This window comes from Eschrichtius robustus, chromosome 16 (assembly GCF_028021215.1).
Source record: "Eschrichtius robustus isolate mEscRob2 chromosome 16, mEscRob2.pri, whole genome shotgun sequence".
Lineage (NCBI taxonomy): Eukaryota > Metazoa > Chordata > Mammalia > Artiodactyla > Eschrichtiidae > Eschrichtius > Eschrichtius robustus.
In genome coordinates this window covers 14,762,070-14,783,368 of record NC_090839.1, presented here as the reverse complement: position 1 = coordinate 14,783,368, position 21,299 = coordinate 14,762,070, and positions in this window count along the sequence as shown.

The following is a 21,299-nucleotide window of genomic DNA, read 5'->3' as shown; positions in this document are numbered from 1 at the left end:
CGCGGCCGGATCACCAGGCAGCGCCTTGGCAGCTCCGGAGTCTGGGGTGCGCCATGGTCCCTGAGCGCAGGGGTCCTTCGGGGACGAGAGGCCGTCCGGGCCAGGAGCCTGCGAGAAAAACAAGAAAACATCAGAGGAGGCTGTCTGCGGGGACAGGGCAGGTTGGGTCTACCTTTTTGTCCTTTAGGTACTAATTAAACACCTACCATGTGCCTGGCACTGTGCAGCGTGGGGCAAACAAGACAGAGTGGTTCCGGCCTTGTTGGCCCACGGCCTAGTAGCCCTGCCCCTCCCCCTCCCCCAGCCCTGGATGCTTCCTTTCCACTCCCACCGCACACCTCTCCTCTCCCCCGCTCTCCCAGCACGCCCCCTTTCCTCACAGCCCCCGCATCCAGCCCTTTCTTGGTGGTTCTGGGCCAGCCCGGGTGCCCACAGGGGCAGGGACCTTATGAGCTGCTTTCCCTGCCCCCTGGCTGACAACCTCTCCAGCCCAGCCCACGCCATAGAAAACCCCCATCCTAGAGAGGAAGTTGCCCCTTGCAGAAGGGGTGTTCAAGAGCTCCCAGGACCCAGGCCTCCTGGGGGCATAGAGTCCAGCACGCAGCCCGCCACCCACCACTGCTGCCTCCCCACAGCAGCACAGAGAGGTCATTCCATCCAAACCAGGGGCCCAGGGAAGGCCCGCTGACCTCACGTGAGTCCCTCCACGCTCCCTTTCACGGGTGGGGCACCTGAGTCCCAGAGGGCCTTGCTTGGAGGTTCCCTCTGTGGCTTTGGGCAGGGTCACATCCCCCCTGAGCTTGCCTTTGGTGTCTCCACACTCCCCAGAAAAACCTTCCTTTCCCAGAGTCTGAAAGACACTTCCCCTTCCTGGACCAGCACTGCCTCCCCAGATCAATCCATCTCTCCTTCCCTCCCTCCATCAGATTCTGCTTTCAGCAAGAAAGGATCTGAGGGACTAACTCCTACTCAAGCCATAATGATGAATAATGGCTTAATGTGGGTGTTTACAGGGGACAGCAATGCTGCTTTCATGGAGGAGTTTCAGGCACTGAGAAGCATTAGCGGAGGTGAGGGGCTCAGTCCCCACTTTTCCTCTCCCCAAGCCCAGTTCATTTCAACAACTCCATTCTGCTGAGCTTTGACTCTGTGCCAGGTTTGGGCTGGATGCTAAGAAAAAGATTAAACATATATACACTACCAGATGTAAAATAGATAGCTAGTGGGAAGCAACCGCATAGCACAGGGAGATCAGCTCTGTGCTTTGTGACCACCTAGAGGGGTGGGATAGGGAGGGTGGGAGGGAGGGAGATGCAAGAGGGAAGAGATACGGGAACATATGTATATGTATAACTGATTCACTTTGTTATAAAGCAGAAACTAACACACCTTTGTAAAGCAATTATACTCCAATAAAGATGTTAAAAAGAAAAAAAAAAAGATTAAGCTCACAGTTTAGTGGGATGAGAGACAAGACCCCCAGTAACGACCTAAATGCCAGGTTGTTTGTGATCAGAGCTGTAAAAGGGTGTGCAACCTGACACCTGTGGGCCTCAGGGAAGGGAGTGAGCACAGCTGTCTGGAAGTGGCAGGTGGGTGGGAGGGCATCAGGGCTGCTTCTTGGAGGAGGGGGCATCTGATCGGTGGGAAGAAAGGGATGGGCATTCTGACAGAGGAGTATGCAGCCAGGCTAAGGGTGATCTGGCTAGTTTGGGGAATCAGGTTGGAAACATGAGGTGTGTGGCTAAGCAGAGAATCTGTGAGGGTCTGACCTGGCCCCAGCCAGGTCCTCCTGTGTACAAAGGAAGTGGCTGGACTCTTTGGGGCAGAAGACATGCTGATCACTTCCTGTGACCCAGGACCACAGCAGGTAACTCTCCTACCTTTAACTCAGTAACTCACAGGAGTCACAACAACTGTGAAAGTTGGTGTCTTATACCCATTTTGCAGATGCTCGACTCCCCAGTGCTCTTTCCCACTATCAGCTCCAGAATTTCTTTATGGAAGGGGTTCCAGGGTAGGGAGTCATCTGTTGGGAGGTGCGGGTGATGGTGCATTTCAGGGCAATGAGAATAAGAAAACATCAACGGTCCATAGGGAAGAGCAGAGGGGAGGAGTCCTGAGCCAGCCCTCTTTCCCTATAGGACCCACCCTGAATTAATGGACATCAAGAAGGCCCACGACCCTGCTGTGAGCATCCGCAGCTCCCCTGTCCCACCCCCTCCTCGCCCACTCCATGGGGTCTAGGGATGAAGGCACCGCCCAGGGATGTTGGTGGACCTCCCCCCACCCAAGTGGCCCCCTCTCCGCAATCCCTGAGCTGTGCTGCCGCCTCTGGGGATCCAGCGTTGATTCCCTACGTTACGGCCTGGGCTGGTTGTAACGAGGCTGGAGTCATGGGTGAGAAGGAGGCGCCGCTCCGAAGCCTTCATTTCCTGGAGCTCATGACTTCCATGCGCGCTGCAGGAACTGGTCCCCAGGCTCCATCAGGCAGTTTCAGGGCCCATCACAGCCTTGCAGGGACGCAGAAGGGAGGGGCTGGTGGGAGGGAGGGGCTGGTGGAGGCTGGGGCCATCTCTGGGGAGGCCTGGCGCAGGAAGTGGGAACAAGGGGAGATCCCCCAATGTTTGCAGGCACCCTGTTGTGGCTCTTTCTCCCTCCCTCTCTCCCTCCTTTCCTTGATTTCTTTCTTTATAACACCTTTTACAAGAGGGGGACATACTAAGATTCAATCATTCATTCATTCATCATACATTAGCATCTACTACAACTAGGGAGACAGAAATGCATTTCATTTACTCATTCAACACACTTGAAAAACAGTTTCTCTGTGTAAGACAGCAAGATGCACTCAGCTGCTCAGCTATATGACAGGAGAGAGATGCATTTCTTCTGGTTATTCATTTACTCTTTCTACAAATATTTACTCGTGCCTCCCTGATGCCAGCCCCTGTGCACTGGAGACAAAGCAATAAAAAAGTCCCAGCTCTCATGGAGCTGACCTTCTGGTAACAAAGGAATGAAATCTACACTATAATTTCGGGGATTGATAAGAAGGAATATAAAGCAGGAAAGAGGGAGGAAGAGGATGATGGAAGGACTGGGGTGTGTGTTATTATAGACAGGGTGTCAGGGAGGATCTCTCAGAGGAAGTGACATTTGGCTGATCTGGAAGAATGAGAAGGAGCAGGGTACAGCAAGGTTCGATGCAGAGGGAACAGCATGTACAAAGGTCCAGAGGCTGGAACACGCTGAGGAACAGTAAGGAGGCCACTGTAGCTGGTACAGAGCAAGGGGGTGGTTGAAGATGCATCAGGAGAGGGCGGGTACAAGGCAGACTGGAGGAAGGAAAGCAGTGTCCATTTTATTCTGAGCGTGCAGAGAAATATTAGGAGGGACTTTATACAATAAAAACCATGGGAGACTGAAATGGCACATGGCCGTAATCACGAATTTCATGATGCGAGTCCTTCACCTTTGGAGGGCTAGGCATAGTGGGTTGCAGAGTAGGGACAGCATCACAGAGGAGGTGGCACTTGGAGTTAAAGCACAGGAGGGATTTGGATATGTGGAATTTAGGGTGTTGGGGAGGAGAGGGAGTGCTCTGTGGAAGGGCTACAAAGGTCTGAGGTCAAATCCCACTTTAGAAAGGGGCAGAGTCCAAGAGTGTTGTCCAAAGTTGCATAGGATACTTGGTGATGGAGCAGGGCCTCGAACCCAGGACTTGGATTCCCCTTGGGGGAGGGCACCTTTGAGGGGATGGGAAAAGACGCCCCTCTGGGTGGATGCAGCCCAGTGCCAGGAGGCACGCTTGGCAAGACAAGGGTGGCTGCATCTCCGTGCCCACCTACCCCCTTGTACAGGGCGCATCCTGTGCTGTCATTTGAGGGACAAGGCCCTCACAGCCCCATCCCTCCCTCCCTTCCTTTCTCTCCTGCTCCAGCTGCTTTTCCCAAGTGGGTGTCAACTACAGGACCCTGTCTTGGCATTCCAGGTCCTTCAGGGGAGGCAGCTGTGGCACCTTGGAGCTGCGTTTGGCTCTGCTGGGCCTCCCTGTGAGATCTTGGGCATGTTGGTGGACTTCTCTGGGCCACACGTCTCAGCCTACTGCACAGTTGTTTAATCCCAAATGGGATGAAAAGCCGAGCCCCAACCTTGCTCAGTAAATGTTGGCTTTGCCCTGTCTGCTCTTCAGCCTCACCTCCTATAATCCATGTGCCCTCGGGCCCACGTAAGTGCGTGTGGTTCCTACGTGCGTGCGGGCACAGGTCTGCAATCGTGGATGCCAGCACATGTGTGTATCTGGTGCCCATTCCTTCATTCCACAGATATTTGTGAGTTTCCGCTCTGTTCTGTTCTCAGCACAATGAAAAGAAACAGAGTCCTTGCCCTTGCACGTCTAGTGGGTTCAGACGATAAACAAACAAATAACATGTCAGATGACGGTAAGTGCTATGGAGAAAAACAAAGCAGGGTAAGGGGCACAGGAAGTGCTGGATGGGGATTTTCTCTCTCCCTCTTTCTCTCTCAATCATGTATTATAAATGATAATTTATACAAGGTGGTCAGGGAAGGCCCAGCAGTGAAAATGACATTTGAACAGAGATCTGAAGTGAGGGAAGGAGAGAGCTGTGCACATAGTTGGAAGAAGAGCATTCCAGGCTGAGGGAACAGCAAGTGCAAAGGCCCTGAGGTCAGTGCATGTTTGGTGTGCAGGAGAAAAGCAAGGAGCCCAGTGTTGCTGAAATGGAGTGAGTGCAGGGGGGAAGCAGGAGATGAAGCCAGAGAGATGTGGAGCTGGGCATCAGACCCTGCAGGGTCTCCTTTGGGTTTTTCTGAGTGAGATGGGGCCCAGTAGGAGGGTTTGAGCAGAGGAATGACATGATCTGATTTATGTCTTAAAAGATCACTCTGGTTGTTTGGCTTCTGTATTCAAAATAGAGAGAAGATGGGGCTGGGAGGGGGCAAGGGAGCTATTTCAGTAATCCAGACAAGGAGTAAAGGTGGCTTGGACCAAGTGGGAGCAGTGGAGGTGCTGAGAATAAGGCTGTATCACAAGATATGTTGATGGGTCAGAAATGGGGTGTGAGGGAAAGAGAGGAACCGAGCATGACCACATCTGCAGCCTAGGCGACGGAAGTGATGGGGTGTCCTTTCACGGAGCTGCAGACAAGCATGGGCAGAGCAGATTTGGGAGACAATCAGGGACTCATTTGGACATATTACAATCAAGTCTTGGACGTGCTACATCCAATGCCTATTAGACATCCAGCAGAGACGTTGAGCAGGCAACTGTACTTAACAGTCAGGAGCTCAGGGGCGAGGTCCCGGCTGCAGATACCAGTGAGGGAATTTGGATGATATTTAGAGCTGAGACTGAGTGAGCTTATGAAGGAGTGAGCGTAGATGGGGAAGAGGTCCTGCACCTCAGCACATAGAGATCGGGGAGATGAGGAGGAAATAGCGAAGGAGGCTGAGAGAGAGGGGAGAGAGGGGGAGGGGAGGGGAGGAGAGAGGAGGTACCTTGGAAGCCCATAGAAGAAAGAAAGAAGGAGGCATTAACTGGTGACTGTCTGTCCACCTTTGCTTGTGTCAGTTCCACTTTACATCTGTTGTCCTGGCATAACTATGAATAGTGTCATACCCTCCTTTACTCTCAGATTGGATGATAAATTATATGGTCATCCTACTGATAGGTCAAGTCAGATGCGGATTTTGAATTGACCATTGGATTTAGCAACACGGAGGTCATTAGTGGCCTTGATAAAAGCTATTTTGGTTGAGTGGTGGGTGTGCAGGCGTGACCGGAGTGGATTCAGGAGAGACTGGGAAGAGAATAGGTGGAGACACGTGTGAGTGGGCCGCAGCCCCTCTAGGGATTTTTGGAGGTTCGTTTTGCCTGCTCCCCCAGCTCCCGCCCCTACCTCAGCAGTCTAGCTGGGTTTTATGGTGTGTAAAGAGAGCGATGGGAAATATAAAAGATGGGCTGGCTGCTAAAGGCTAATTCATTCCCCCATTCTTCTTTCTTGTTTCAATTTTCTTTTGATAGCCACTTTCCCACAGCTTGGCCATGTGTACAGCCCCTCCACTCTGAACAGTGATTAGTCTAAGCCAATAAGAGCCATGCCCCCATCCCCACCAGTGATTGGTCTAGAAAGTATCATGTGACATAATTCTGGCCAGTGAAATATAACTCCTGAAGAGCGTCTGGATACATATTTTTTACTCTTTAAAAAGAGATGCCTTGAGGAGAAATTTTTTATTTTCTGCATGTGTGAGAAGGTGATGGCCAGAGCAATAGCAGCCATTTTGGGACAATGAGGGGAGCTACTCCAAGAGGCCAAAGGGACCTACTAAGAAATGATGGAACAATCTGTATCCTTGATGATATTGTTGAACCACCAAAGTTATCCATTCTGGGCTTGGATGATCCAGTTCCAGCCCCACTTCCTCCACACTCTCATTCTCTCTCTCCTCTGAACCCCCTCAGACCTCTAAGCTGGGTCTTCCTCTGGGGTTTGGTGTCAGCAGTGATGGCAAGATTCTGGAGGACAGAGATCATGCCTGTTCCTTCTTCCATCCCTCCCTGCTCCTTCCCACACACACCTGGCAAAGCCAAACAGGGAGCTGGGGTCTGGGAGGGACTAAGGAGAATTTTGCCTCAGATAGATTTGGGGAGCTGCTTGGGCAACATGCCTTTCCTTCTCACTGAGGAGCTGCTAGACTTGCTGATTTGCTGCGGGCATCACTGCCACTGCCTACATTGTATACTATCAGAATCTGGGCTGGGTGACCAGCATGTCCTTTCTTGATTTCTCAGTGCCCTAGTACCATTGCTGCCAAGGCTGTATCACTGCAAGCTCAGTGGCTCCAGGCCTTCCTTTGTCATCTGGCTGTCCCCCTGGGGTCAGAGGAAGGAATTCTTATCCTACCCATCCCACATTTGTTTCCCAGACTCTCACTCTGCCAAGACCAAGAAGAGGGGCTGGGTTCAGTGACCCCACAGGCAGGACAAAGCAGGGGAGACTTCATGGTGCAGCCTGGGGCTCCTCACCCCTGCCTCCTCCCCCAGATTCCTGATAATCTTCTTAGCCCCTATCTCTGGGGCAGAATTTAACATTCAGGGGACCTAAAGCCATGAGGTCCAAAGTCAGACCAGGGTTTGAGTCCCAATTCCATTGTTTTACTGTATGTATGATCTTGGTAATTTTCTCCATTTCTCTGAGTCTCAGTTTTCTTATCAGAAAAATGGGGATAACAGTGCTTACCTTCTGGACCTAGTGTGAGGAATAAATGAGATGATGCATGTGAAGGGATCCACAGTGTTCGGCAATAAATTTTAGCTAGTATACCGATAGTGGCTACTGTTATTATTATTATTTCTGGTCACTTGAAAAATACTACTGGACCCCTATTATGTACAAAGTATCCTGACCAGGTAAAAGGGGTTCATAATTATCTGTCCACTCAGTCACTCATTTATTCACTCATGCATTTATTTAACAACTGTGGATTTCCCTGGTGGTCCAGTGGTTAAGATTCCGCGCTTCCAATACAGGGGGCTCGGGTTTGATCCCTGGTCAGGGACCTAAGATCCCACATGCCACATGGTGTGGCCAAAAAATAAACAAATAAATAAATATTTAACAACTGCTATGAGCCCATGAGTGCACCTTGTTCCAAGAAGAGTGAAGACTTGTACCGGGTCAGGGTAGTTCCTCTGGCTCCAGGGCTAGGCTGGTGCCTGGGGGATGCAGGAAGAGGCAGCTCATTCATTTGCTCATTCATTCATTCACTTCCTCCATTCTGCACACTGGTTTGGCGTGTATATGTCCTTTCTCCGTGCCCACCTGGCTCCCAGGTCTGCCAGTGGGAACTGTGTCTGGCAGCCTGGCTCCTGTCTGCCCTGCCCGAGTCCCAAGGGCACCATGCTGGCTGGATCCTGAGCCCAGATCTCTCTGTGCTTGGCTGCTGCCTTCTCCCTGGGGGGAAATTATCTCTAACAGCTCAGTACTCTCCCTCCAGGCCAGAATGGATCCCAGAGTAATGCAGGAGCCGTTGAGGTGTGGAGGGGTGCTGGGCAGGGTCACCTGTCTCTGCTCACCTCTCATTGCTCCCCTGCCCCCTGCTCCAAGGAAGGCACGGTGAAACCATAAACAAGAGAGCAGACCAGTTACGGCCTTGGCCTGCCTTGACATCCATGAGCACGTGTGTGCCTGAGCACGTGTGTGCGTTTGCATCAGTAATGGTGTGTGCAGGGGAAGCACGCGTGTGCACTGCATCCCAGCACCTAGAACAACTTCCTGCATGTGGTAGGCGCTCAGTAAGTGTGGAGCGAATGACTGGATGGGGGCCTGCTCTGTGTGGGCCGAGTCCGTGGGCTGTCCCTGGGGTCTTGGGGGTGATGCACGAGTCCTATAAGCTCAGCGTTATATTGCTAGGTGGGGTGGCGACTGCCTCTCTGGGTGTTTTTGTGGGGGGTCAGGATATGCCAAAGCTTCTGGGCTTGGTAGCTGGACCATTATCCAGGGTGGCAAAGGTGGGAGGTCAGGGGAGAGGGACGAGCAGAGCTGGGGCCATATGCACCCCATATACAGGGTCAACCCATCTGCAAAGGCTGGTCCAAGGGCCCCCAGTCTTGCCCCCAGCCTATGCTGGGCATGCTGCCAGATGCACCTTCATGAAGCTCAGCTCAGTCTGGAAGGTTCTTTTCAAAACTTTCCCCAGCTCCCTTTCACCTTCAAGATAAAGTCCAGACTTGGGCCTGGCATTCGTTAGTTACCATTCAGAGTAACAAAGAATTTTTCCTGTTCAGTGACTCCACACAGACATAGTCCTTTGAGGTGGGGACTGTTATTTGCCCTCATTTTTCAGATGAGGAAACTGAGGCACAAAGAGTTCATGAAACTTGCCCAAGATACAACCGGGAGGATGTGGAGCTGGGATTTGAACTCTGGGCTGTTGGCTCCAAAGCCTGCACACGTGGCCACTCAAGGCCCTGTGAGATCTGGACGCCCCACTCTACGTTATTGTCACTGCATCTTTTCATGTACTCATCTCTCTGGGCAGGTGGCACCAACCACTGTTGACTACTTTTGTGCCTCTAGGCCTTTGCTCCTGCTGTTCCCTCTGCCAGGAATACCCTTCTCCCATGTTGCCCCACATCCAACACTGACCCACCTCTCAGGGCCCATGCCCTCTTCTCTAGGCAGCCTCTCTGCCTCCCCCAATTCACCCACCCCCGACCCCAGTGAGCTCACTTGTCTGAGTGCTGGCTCAGAACCACACTCTCTCTTGTCTCGGTCTCAGCATCCTGCCAGCTGGCCGTGGGCACCTCCCTCACTGCTCTCTGCCCTTCACCTCACACCTCTGTACCATGCTCGGAGTGGGTGCTACTGAATGTGTGAATGAACAGATGAAAGAATGCATGGCTGGATGGATGCATGGATGGATGGATGGAAGGCCAGGTGGTGGGGTTGCTTGGTTACCGCCACACCATCTCCCCTGAGACCGCCCTTCTATGGCATCGTTTCCTTCTGTTTGTTCCATTCATTGATTCATTAAATATTTATTGAGCACCTACTCTATGCCGGACACTGTGCTGGAGGCTGAGGATGTAGCAGTGGACAAATCGAAGTCCCTGCCCCCATGGCCTTCTGTTCCGTGTGTGTGTGTGTGTGTGTGTGTGTGTGTGTGTGTGTGTGTGTGTAAGGAGGAGATATTCATCAATCCAATCATCTCACAAGTAAATGTACAATTACCAACGGGGTCAGATTCCACAGAGGGAAAGTACAGGGGACTCCCACATTTAACAGGGGCACAACCTCATTAAGGATGGGTGGGGCCGGGGAGGGGCAGTTCCTTGAGAAAGGGGTTTTTGAGCTGAAACTTTAGTAAAGGATGAGAGAGACATGCTGGGGCCCAGGTAACAGAATGTGCAAAGCCGCATTTGAGGGCCTGAAAATTCAGGGGCCAGAGCACAGCGTGTGAGGGGGAGAGGCAACATACGAATGGGCTTAAGAAGTTTGGATTTTTAGCTCAGAGCAATGGGAAGGCATTGAAGGGTTTTTAGCAGAGGAGATGTGATCAAACTTGTGTTTTGAAGGAGATCACAGGCTTGAGGCTTAAAGGACAAACTGCGCATGTGCAAGACCAGAAGCAGGGGCCCCAAGAGGAGACGGTGGCGGTGTCTGGGGGAGAGACGCTGGTGGTGGCTCAGACCAGGGAGGCCGTTGTGGGATGGAGAGAAGGTGACGGATATGAGATATTTAGGAAGTGGACCAGTCTTGCTGATGGGTCCGACGCAGGGGATGAGGGAGAGCGACATCGGGCATGACCCCTGGTTTTTGTTTTAAGTGACATTTATTGATCACCTACTAAAACCCAGGCACTGTTCTGGCACTTTATGGGCATCACCTTGCTTATTCCTCACAATAGCCCCCTTCACAGTCTCATTTCACTCTGATAAGAATGCAGGGGCTGATGGGATCCAGTGGGGTTTGTCCCAAGCTTTGTTCCTTTGGGGGAACAGCCTTGGCAGACCAAAGGAATAGAGAAGGAAGAAAGGGAGGCAGGTTGCATATACTGAGCTGATTCTGAGTCAGTGAGAATGATGATAGATAACATTTTTAGAACTTTTACTGTGTGCCGGGCACAGTGCCATCCAATTAGCTAATAATAAGAGGTAACACTAAATTCCATGCAGGACACTTTATATCAAGGATCTGATTGAAATCTTGCAACAGCTCTCTTTAAAATTTCTATTACAGAAGAAAGGACAGTGGCTCAGAGAGGTTGAGGGACTTGCCCAAGATCACACAGCTAGCTAGTTGGTAGTTGTGGAATTCAAGTGGGTTGTGGCAGAGGGAGGGGCATGAGGATGGGCAAAGAGGTGTTTAGTGGCTGCTGGGAAGGAAGGAAAGGCCTGCATTTTGCTCTAAGCATGGACTATGTCCCTCCCCCCAAACACCTCTTGACACTGCCTACCCGAGGCCTGACTGTCTACTGAAAGCATGACCTCCCATGAAAGTTATGAACACACACGTGTATGCACGTTCACAATTACACACACATGCACACACACACACCTTAGCTGCCACTGCTCACCTGCCCCGGGGTGGCCACCTGGACCCTCCACCCCAGGTGCCCGGGGCCTGCACCTGTCTCCCCGCCCTGCCCCCGCCCTGCCCGCCTGCTGGTGCCGCAGGCAGAGCCTGCTGTACATCATGTTGACAGTAGAAATTACATCCGAGCTGCTGTTTTACACCTCGCCCTGTCAGAACTCACTGCAGCCCAGTGATCAGGACAAATTGAATACCATCCTGGCCGTGTCAATATTTATTCCATTTTACAAATGCAGCTGGATGGGGGGCAGGGCCCTGCTGTGGTGCCAGCCAAGCAGAGCCCCGGGAGGTCCTTCTCCCTCTCACGCCTGAGCTGCTCCCTCCTCTTTCTCCTCCTCCCCTTTCTCGACTTTTGTAATCAGTTAAAATTGTGAAATTCGACATTCGTACCTAAAAGTGCACAAAACATAAATGCAGAGTTTAACAAGTAATTATAAAATGAACCCCATGGATCACCCTTTGATCAAAACACTGAAAATTGTCCCCCCTTCAGAAGCCCCCCAACTGTGTCCCTTTTTGACCATAACCAACTGCTTCCCTTCTCCCTGGCTTTTACGATAACCAGCCCCTTGCCTTTTTATATGCTTTATCATCTAATTACGCCTTCCTAAAGTCTTAGTTTAGTTTTGTTTTGTTTTTAAACTTGAGATAGATGGAATCATGCTGTATACACTCTTCTGCATCTTGTTTGCATTGTGTTTTTGAGATTCATCTTTGTTCTTGCGTGTTTCCTTTTCACTGCTGTATAGTACTCCATTGCATGAGTATACTATGAGTTATATTTCCATTCTAGTCATTCTCCTTTTCCCTCTGCTTTCTTCCTTTCTCCTGCTCTTCTTTCTAGTCTGTCTCTTCCTTCCCTTCTATCTTCTTCTCCCCCTGTATTGCCTCCTTGTTTGTCTGTCTCCCATTGTTCTGTCTGCTCTATCTGTTCATATCACACACACACATACCTGATCCCAGCTCCTCCATCCTACCAGGGGCCTGGATGTTCCCTCTGGGTCTCTCCCTCCCCAACCCAGTTCCTGGAATACGTGGCTCCAGCCACAGGGAGGTTTCCCCAGACCTGAGTCTATTAAAGTTTATCTGTAGCAGAGGATCATTAGGGACAGAGACTGTGGGTCCACAGCAGGGTCCTTCGCCCCTGTGCATCAGCTTCTATTCTAGCATCCGTAGGGGAGAAGTCCTCACCCATCACCCTCACTCAGACAGTAAAACACTACCATCTGGGCTGGGGTGAGAACCGAGGTGGTCCCAATCAGGATGCACCCGTAAGATGCACAGATGAGTTGGGAGGGGGGACTGGAACCGGGCCGGCCAAGGGTGAAGCCCCACCCTCAGCTCTGCTCACTCAAGGCCTCTTGGGGCACCCATCCCAGACCTAGCAATGGGTCTCACCCAGGGCATAGCAGAGGAGACCAGCTGGCTTGTGGGGGTCCTCATAGAGTGGAGGGCCCTCCAGGGAGTCATTAAAGAGACTGCTTGGATACCCCAGGAGCATGTGTGACACATCTCATTTCCGCCCTTATCTGTCTTGGAGCTGCGTTGATGATGCACATATTCAGGGTAGTTAATTTTTACTGCAACCCAAGCGGATGACATTAAGGGATCTGTCCCTTTGCAGCACAGAAGGAAGCTCTCCAGGCTGGAAGGCAAGTGGACTAGGTTGGAGCTTGGCTGTGATCCCACCGCGCTGGGTGACCTTGGGCAAGTCCCCGCCCTCTCTGGGCTTCTGTACAATGGAAGGTCAAACTGTGGTTCCCAGGGCTCATCAGAGGACCTGCTGGGAGCAGGGTCATGTTGGCAGCATAACAAGAGGGACTCTTAAAACACATATCCCCGGGTCCCCGGGGCATCTGATTCAGTAATAGTGATAATAATATTAATAGGCAACATTTATAGGGTTCTTTCTACGTGCCAGGGCTTGTGAATTTCATGAAACAAAAATAAGAAGCTGTGCTTGTTAACCGCTGTGCTAAGCACTTGACAAGAGTTCCCTTGTTTAATCTGTGCCACAGTCTGTTTTATTATTATTATTTTACAGATGAAGACACTGGGGCACAAAGAGGTGAAGTAACTTGCCCAAAGTCATAGCCAAGAAGTGGGGATCCAGGACTTGAACTAGGAAAATCTGGCCCCAGAGCCTGTCCTAGGTCTGGGACGGCTCCCTAGCAGGTTCTGATGCTGACCCGGGAGCCCCTGGATCAGGTGGTCAGAAAGTTGCGTAACAGAGATCAAGCATCATGTACCTACTACGAGCAACATGTTTTCACAGTGATTCATCAAGATGTGTGTGAAGGGCTCATCCGATAAAACAACCAGTGCAAGCTCTTATTATTTTAAGCGAGCCTCACCCTATCCTCCTGAGATGGGCTTTAGTCTGTCCAATTACTGATGAAAAATAGAAGCACTTAAGAAGAGGTGGCTTGCTCAAGACACCATGTGGCTAGGATCCAGCTCCAAAGCTGCGAGCTCTCACCCTAGCAGACTGCCTCCGTGACCCCACTCTCCCCTGCTCCTTGTGATAGATGCTGAATTGCATCCCCCGACTCTCTGGTCCTCAGTCTGCCCATCTGTAAAATGGAGGAGTTGGGCTAATGGGCTGGGAATCCGGCATCCCAGTTTTTGCCCTTAACACCAAGTGTTCTCGGGTAAGTTTCTTGCTTCTCTGGGCCTCAGTCTCCCCATCTGGAAAAGAAGGTTCTGTGATCCTCTTACAACACAGTACACAAAAGCTGTTTTACAACAAGCCTCCTGGTGATGGAAAGCCTGAGGTCCGCTTCCCTGGAAACAGGCTCCAGGGTAGAGATTTGCTTCCGGGAGGTTTATTGAGGAGAGTTGAAGGGAACACTGCGGCAGGGGTGAGAGAGGCAAGGCTGCGCAGAGGGAGAACTTGAACTGTGAGACTGTCACAGCAGAGGCCCCAGCTGCTTCCACGGGGCGCTCTGGAGCTGGGATGCTCCAAGTTGACGCAAGGGGCCCGGCCTTTGAATCCATGCATCTACCAGATATCGGACGTGACTTGTCCACCCCTCCAGGGGGTGTGACCTTGAGCGAGACAGCTCCCTTTGGCTGAGGGCAATCCTGGTGAAGGGGCTCAGCTGAGGGCTGTCGGCAGCCACTGTCACAGCTGTCTTGGGCGGTACGTTCCACTACATAAAACTGGCTGAAAAATCGGGGCCTGACCTTGGCTCTGGAGATGACAGCAGACAAGACGTGGCCTGAGCCCTGGGCTTAGCCAGCTGGGCCGGCCCCGCTCGGAGCCCTGTGCCCCCAGTCTGCTGCCCGCTGTGATCACAGCGGGATCAGCGCCCCAGATCTCGCTTAAACCCTGGCTGCCACCACCTGCCTCGCGGCTCGTCTCCCGCGGCTCCCCGAGGTCCCAGTGATTATGCCACTGAAAATTCCGCTTTCATCTTGTCAACCTCGCAGTAAATTACAGGCCCCGGGAGGTGTGGGCCTCCTCCTTAAACAAGATTCAATTCCGCTTAGCTGCCCCTCTTCCCACCCCACACACGGGTTCCTTCCCTCCTACCACCCCAGGCTCAGGATTTATGGCCTCTCCTTGCAGGCAGCTGGTAGCCATGGCAAAAGCTCCTTAGGGAGGCCTCAGGCTAGAGACTCGTCAGCCCCAACCTCCAGTGTGGCCACTTCCTCCTAGAATGGGAGAGAGGACAGGCCAAGACAGCAGAATAGGCTTCTGGAGGCCAAGGCGGAGAAACAACAGTAACCCCAGCAATAAAGGAGCACATTGATGCTATTCCATCTAATCCTCACACTAACCATGTTGCAAGACACTACCATCACCCCCATTTTAGAGATGGGCAAACTGGGGGCAGGGAGCGTGGGGTCAACTGCCAAGGTCCCATACCAAAGAAGCAGTTGACTCCAGGGCTGTGGCACTTACTACCGTGGCCGCCGCCTCTTCCCCCAACCACTGTTCCTGGAGGGCTGCAGTCTCTTAGAGGGTTTCAGGCCCTCTTAGACCTTGACCCACCCATCTGACGTCTGATGTCTCTTAGCTCTCAGCCTCTGCTCGCATTCCTCTGGGGATGGGGAGATGCCCGCCTCTCTGAAGGACCCATGTCTAATGATTAGACACGGTCTCCAAATCATTGATCAAGCCCTGTCACCTCTCAGAAGCATTGTTTTGGCATTTAAGGTTCTCTGTGATCCAGGTGCCAGCTCCTTTCTGGAAACTTACCTTTTGTGGCTCACCAACACGGTAGGCTTCCTGCGGTGGTGGTGGTGGGGCGGGGTTGGTCTCCGCCCTGCTTAGGGCCCAGCTCTGCCCCTGGGTCTTTCCATTCCCCCAACCCCTCACAATTACTACCCCCCTTCATTCCTATCCCAGAATATCAGAGCTGGAAATCCACTACTTTCCTCATTTTCCTGTTGGAGAGAGGCTCAGAGAGAGGATGATTTCCTTAGTGCACAGGGGGAGCTGATAATGGGCCCAAATCTTCTGCCAGTGGAAATAATAAATAGTAATAAAATAGCTCACATCCATTGAGTGCTTGACACCACCATCCTAAGCACCTCGTGTGTAATCCACTTAATTCTCGAACAACCCTACAAGGCAGGCCCTATTTCTATTGCCATTTTGTGGTTGGGATGAGGCACAGAGAGGTCAGGTGACGTCCCCAAGGTCGCACAGGTGGTCTGACATCAGAGCCAAGCTCCTCACCAGGTGCTCCCACTGCTGCCCTCCGCCTGGCTTTTTTGTGAACAGTTGAGGAGACAGAAGATGCCAAGAGGAGCCAACAAACCAAGGAGAAGTACAGGTGGCTGCTTTGTCAGGGAAACTGACCTGTCACTTGCATTACGGGGCCTGGGGCCTGAGGTCAGCACTCCCCCAGCCCCAAGTCTGCCCATTCGGGGTTGTCACTTCCCACCTTCTCTGCAGCTTCCCGTCCAAATCCCCAGGGACTTCCAGCCTTGCCACTTCTTCCTACTGGACTGCAATCCTGGACCCCTGGAGGCTAGGCCAGGATCTGACGCATCTCTGAGCCTAACCCAGGGACTAGAACATAGTAGGTGCTCAATAAAGGCTCGTTTTCCTTCTCTAAGGAAGTCACATGGGGCTCCCTGTAGCAGGTGACATTTGAATTGCTCCTTGAAGGTTAAGTAGCAGTTCACCATGTAGAACAAAGACGAAAGGGATAACCAGGCAGAGGGAACTACTTGGGTGATGTCTTGGAGGAAGGAATATCCAGAGTGCGGGGCGGGGGTGGGACTGGGAGGTGGGGAAGAGGGTAGAAAGGTAAGGTGTGGCCAGGCTGAGCACCTTGGCAAGGGGCTGGGTCTTAACTTAGAGGTGGAAATACTCATTATGACCTAGCTTTGCCTAGAACAGATGGGAGAAGGGAACAGGGAGAGAGTATTTCTCACGGGTCCTACATCCCCGTGCTGGGACTGCTGGAGCTGAAAGCTGCAAGCCAGTTTGGCCAAATCACTCCCCAGACTAAGAGCAGGGCCTCATCTGGGGTGACAGATAGGCAGCACCGATGCCAGGCCTGAAGGAGGTTTCACTTTCTTCTCTCTCCTGACAAGCGATGGAGCTGGCAGATAGGGCATTTTCTTCCCTAATCTCCTGTCTCAGGCTGGAACAAGAAAGCAAGCCGAGCTCCTTGTTCAAACCTTAATCCTCTCCTTCCTGAGTTTAAAGCTATAGATTTGAGTCATGGATTCCCCAGCCCTTCCTCCAGGGGACACTGACACTGCAACTGTTGAAGAAAACAGAGCTCACACATAGGGCCATACTGTAGGGGCTGCATGTGGGGAGTGGTGAGACCTTAAATACGAATTCTTCTTTGTGGAGAAGGCAGGAACTGGCGTGGGGGGAGTAGGCTTGGGAGTTGGACCTGGACTGGACTCCCAGCTCTGCTACTGCCAGCCATGTGACCTCAGTCAGGCAAGTCACTTCACCTCTCTGAGCCTCAGCATTCTCTCCTGTAGAACAGGGGAAATAAATCCTCCCAGGTTTGTTGTGAGGCTCACATAGATGAATATCAAAGTAATCCTCTGGAAAGAGTTAAGTGCTATAACCAGGTGAGGTTTGATGATTATTATCCACAAGCGAGAGTGGATCAGAGCTTTGAGAGTGAAAGATAATAATAGTGGCTGCTATCTCTAGAGCTTTAACCACCAGCCATTACTACCCCAGGCTGAGCCCATTATAAACATCCATTCGTGGAATCCAGACCCCACCCACCCCAGAGGTAGGCACTATTATTATCCCTATTTTATAGATGAGAGAACACATCTCCTCTCTCCTGTTTCTTGCTCTTTTCAACAGAGAAAATGTCTCTTGTCTGAGGACAGGCCCCTCATCTGGGTTCGGAAGCCCACTCACACCTTCCCGGCATCTGAGAAACCTTGCACTACAAATTCTCCCTTCTCCTGCCTTATCTTCACCTGTCTCTGATGGACTCCTGGCATCTACATGTGCTCAGGAAGATTCCATCTTAAAGCAAACAAAAATAGGCACACACCTCTTGACACCTCTCAGCCCCTTCCCTTAACAGCAGAACTTCTCTGCAGACTGGGTGTTCTCAGGAACTCCTTTACTCACCTCCCACTCTCTTCTCAACCCACTGCCATCTGGCTTTCATCCCCAGCACTACATCAAGACGGCTCACAGAGGTCACCAATGACCTCCATCTTGCTAAATCCGATGGATGTTCTCCACTCTTCATTTTACTTGACCTCTCAGCAGCATTTGAAACATGAAACTAAACAACTGGGTTCCTTCCCACCTCTCTAACAATGCTTTCTGCATCTCCTTTGCAGGCATATCTGCCTCTATCCCATGTTCAAACTCCTCAATCTCTTCCTGGGCAATCTCAGCCATGCCAATGGCTCCAATTACCATCAATACTATGATGACCCCCAAGCTTAGTCTCAACCTCCCTTCTGAAGTCCAGAGATAAAAAATACAATTGCTTCTCAATACTTCCACTTGGATGCTTCTGAGAGACCTCAAACCTAACATGTGAAAAACCAAACATACGTTCTTCTTCTTCCATGCTGGTCCTTCTCCTGGGTGCCCCATCTCAGTGAATGGCATCCTTATATGTCAAGTGGTCCAAGCCAGAAGGCTGGAAGTTATGCTTGACAACTCTCATCCCTGCAGCCCCCATGGGCAATCTATTATTAAGTCTGGTTCACTTTACTTCCTAAATAACTCTCTAAGTTGACCACTTTGCATCATCTTTATTACCACCCTAATTCAAACCAGGGATTCAAGATGATTCTTAGATTCCTGGCTTAACACTGTATGGTGTGACACTTACCGTGATGGAGCAAATGAGGGAAGGAAGGGTTGGGAGAGGAAGCAAGAGTTCCTATTTAGGTATCTTATGTTTGAGACATTGACGAGATCTGCAAGAGGAGGTAAGTAGCAGGAAGTTGGGTGGAACAGTCTGGACTCCAAGGAGAAGGGATATAAATCTGAGATTCATGAGCATGTAGGTGGTATCTAATGCTGAGGAAATGAATGAGATCACTTGGGGAGAGACAGAGAGCAGACCCAGAAGTGATCCCTGAGGCACTCCAACATCAGAGATGAAATAGAGGAGGAGAAGGAAACAGAAAGACTGAGAAGAAGCTTCCAGTGAGGTTGGGGGCCATCCAAGAGACTGTGGTGTCATGGAAACCAAGAGCATTAACTAGAGGTCAGCGTGTTGAAAGCTGCTGAGAGGTAGAGTAAACTGAGGATGAAGAAGTGACTCCACTAGGCAATGCAGAGGTTGTTAGTGGCCTTGATAAGAGTGTTTGATATCTGTCTTCCTTGCTGGACTGTAAGCCCTATGAGGCAAGGGGTGTCATTTGTTTGCTCACACTGTACCGCTACTGCTTACTTAGCTCATTAGCATTGCTTTCGGGCATGTCTGGTTATTTTTGACTCTGTGTTGGCCATTGTATTGGTTGGCCAAAAAGTTCGTTCGGGTTCCTTATGCTGGTACAGAAAACCCGAACGAAATTTTTGGCCAGCCTAATACTTGGACTCTTATTGTTTTTTTAGGAAGAATTTCATGCCTAGAATAAAGGTATTTGCTTCTAAAAAGGACTTGCATTTGGCTGTGGTGCTACCATACTGGGATTGCTTTAAACAAAATTCAAGGTTTGAAGTTCCCTGGAATGCCCAAGTAGTGTGGATGAGGCTGCCAATCTATGATTCAAAGCTGGGTTACATTTGGTTCACCCTTACTGCAAGGGTGAAGCCCTCCAGAGTCCCAGCTTATTTCGGTGAGGGTCTCCTACTTGATTACCCACTTTGTATGGGCCATGGACTTTGATTTCAATTCCCTTTATGCTGGGAGATCATCAAAAACAAATTCAAAATTTCCGAGATCAGCAAACGCCCTCAGGACAAAAACAGATTCTGTGCTCTCAAACTTCTCTGGGTTTCTCTTTTCCCTTCAGTTTTGACCTAATAATTCCTGGTAATTCCTTACAAAGAGCTTACTTGTCAGCTCTTTGATGATTTAATAAGATGCCTTTCCTATTTTATCCAGTATTCTTAGCTCTTTTCAGCTGAAGGGTTGTTCCAAAAAACCTAGCCTCCTGTTTCTAAACACAGAAATTGCTAATCCCTAGAGCTTGGCAACATGCGTGGCACGTTGTAATGACTCGATGAATATGTGTTGATTGAATGGATGCAGTGAACCCAGGTCTCCAACATCCCATTCTTTCTAATGTGTTGGACATCACACTCCCAGGCCAAGATACTAACAGAGGGCTGTGGTCAGAGCAGTGAGCTGTGCAGAAAGGTAGAGCTGTGAGCTCAGAGCGAGGAAGATCCCTGTGGGATGCGGAGGGACAATAGCAGTGGGTTGAGGATAGAGCCAGAGGGAGCACAAAGATGGAAGTTCATCTTGGCAGATGAGCCATTGGGTTGGGAAAGGAGGACTCACAGGAAGTGACATTGTAAGTAAAGGCCTGGAGTGAAGCCTGGAATGTGTGAGGGATCCAGGAGCTAAGAGTGGGCAGTGGACAGAGAAGCACGGACCAGCCAGGGAAAAGTTTTGAAGGCCAAGGGAGACTTCTGGGCCCAGTGTGAATATGGAACCAGAGCGCCAGCAGGGGCAGCTCCCTGCAGCCAGCAGGAGGAGGGAGGAGAAACAGCTTTTGTTGAAATGCACACATGGTAATTGCTAAGGAGAGTATTTCCCCTAGTTTAAAAAGCTTTCTCCTCTGAATTTTCCTTGGTCTCAGTTTCAAAGGAATTTTAATTGCAAAGAAAATGTTGTCATCTCCCTCGGGGGGAGAGGGCTCCATTGCCTCGAACAGTCATGCCTGATGCTGATTCTTTTCCATACTGGGGATTTTCACGGTTTGGCTGTGTGGAAGCTGTCTGGGGATTGGGTAGTGTGGAGGGAGGGGTGGGCGTGAGACAGGCCTCCCTGTACCTTTCTGGAGCTGGGAAGGCTGGGTTTGCAGCCCGGGGTCTCCTGGCCTGGGTCCTCCATGAGGGTCTCTGGTGCCAATCGGATGACAGTCCTAATTCCTTTCTCCTCAGATCCAGTGGGTTTATTTGATTAATTATGTTCATTAAACAACTGGTCTCTCAGCTTCCACCCTTGATCCACTGTAGACTAGTCTCCACATAGCAGCCCATTTGGGAACCAGTTTGGGAGTTTCTTAAAAAGTTAAACATAAATTTACCATATGATCCAGCAATTCCACTCTTAGGTATCTACCCAAGAGAAGTGAAAACACAGGTCCACATGAAGATCGTAAGCAAATGCTCATAGCAGCATGATTCAAAATAGCCAAAAAGTGGAAACAATACAAAAGTCTATCAAGGGACTGCCCTCGTGGTCCAGACTCCACGCTTTCACTGCAGGGGGTGTGGGTTAGACGCCTGGTGGGGGAACTAAGGTTCCACATGCAGTGCAGTGTGGCCAAAGCAAACAAACAAACAAACAAACACAAAATCTATCAACTGGTGAATGGAGAAACAAAGTATGGTATAGCAGCACAAAGGAATACTATTAAGCAATAAAAAGGAACACACTGCTGATATGTGCTATCATGTGGAACGCATCTCAAAAATATTACACTCAATGAAAGAAGCCGGACCCAAAACAAAACAAAACAAAACAAACACATACTGTATGGTTTTGATTGTGTGAAATGTCCAGAAAAGGCAAATCTACAGAGACAGAAAAC